This window comes from Halyomorpha halys, unplaced genomic scaffold, assembly GCF_000696795.3.
Source record: "Halyomorpha halys isolate HHAL.00 unplaced genomic scaffold, Hhal_1.1 Scaffold10875.1, whole genome shotgun sequence".
Classification (NCBI taxonomy): domain Eukaryota; kingdom Metazoa; phylum Arthropoda; class Insecta; order Hemiptera; family Pentatomidae; genus Halyomorpha; species Halyomorpha halys.
In genome coordinates, this window is record NW_027106796.1 from 1 (window position 1) to 1,103 (window position 1,103).

At 31.1% G+C, this 1,103-nt stretch overlaps 1 non-coding gene across 1 annotated transcript; it reads left to right on the forward strand.

The window, feature by feature from the left end:
• The first annotated feature begins 15 nt into the window (after positions 1–15).
• On the forward strand, positions 16–902 carry LOC106681487 (uncharacterized). The gene is made up of 2 exons (XR_010842794.1): positions 16–129; positions 726–902. It is a non-coding gene; the product is annotated as an uncharacterized protein (transcript).
• The last annotated feature ends 201 nt before the right edge of the window (positions 903–1,103 follow it).

Genomic DNA, 1,103 nt, shown 5'->3' on the forward strand with positions numbered 1-1,103 from the left:
TTTTTGTTTTTTCAAAGTCTTTGTGAACTGTCAGTAAAAAATGGTCTCATTGAAATGATTTTGAAATCATATGATCCATTCAGAAGTCTCAAAAAAATGACTACCTAAAAAGAAAAAATGAAGCAACAAGTAAAACTTTTAAATATTAAATAAATATAAAAATTTTAATAACTTAAATATTTATTAATTTAAAATTTGCAAATATCACTTCTGAGCTGCATACATGTTTACAGGTCTAATCACCAAGCATAATAATGTTGGGTGATTAAACAATTTACTGAATATCAATTTTCAAGATAGTAGTTGGTAAAAGCTATAAAGAGTATTATAGTGTTGGTTTCCTGTGTTAATTGAGCCCTGTTCATAACCAGGTTTGCCACACCATATTTTTTGTTGATAAAACACTTGTGGACTTGATTAGAATGAGAGTTATATGTTATTATACTCTTAGCCTTAAAAAATGAGTACATGATGGTCAAGAGATAAATCAGGCGGTTGAAATACATTGTTGATTTTAATTTTTCCTCCATTAATATCTATCATACTGCCCATTTATGGATTCAGTCATGGTTGATTATTTTTTTAAGGCGCTAACTGTGGTGGGTGATTGCTCTGATTTATTATATTATTGGTAAAATAATAACTTGATCAAATATACGATAATTTGTTTTTTTTTATTCATGTTTTAAAAATAAAGTTGAATAATTATCAATTTTTTTATTCAGTTCTGAAAATGCTGACAGTAATGTCGGAAAACGGAAATGGAGAACGGGATCCAGTTCAGGATTTTCTTACTACAGGTCGCGCTGGACGGCGTAATGCTTTGCCAAATATCCTTTCTGATCATGCCATGACAACAACAGCAGACCTTCCAGAACGCCTTATGGGTTTAACTACAACAGGTGATAAATGTTTTTAATTACTTTAGTGTCCCAATATGTTTATCATTTACAGTAGTTTTTTTCAAGTACTTGTATAACGCTCAATGTTATTTACTGGTATCTTTTTTGTTAAAACTTATAACCTAAATATCAAGTCACTCCATAAGTAATTTTGGGAGGGAGGGAAGGAGAGGGAGAGGGAGAGGGAGAGGGGAGGGAGAG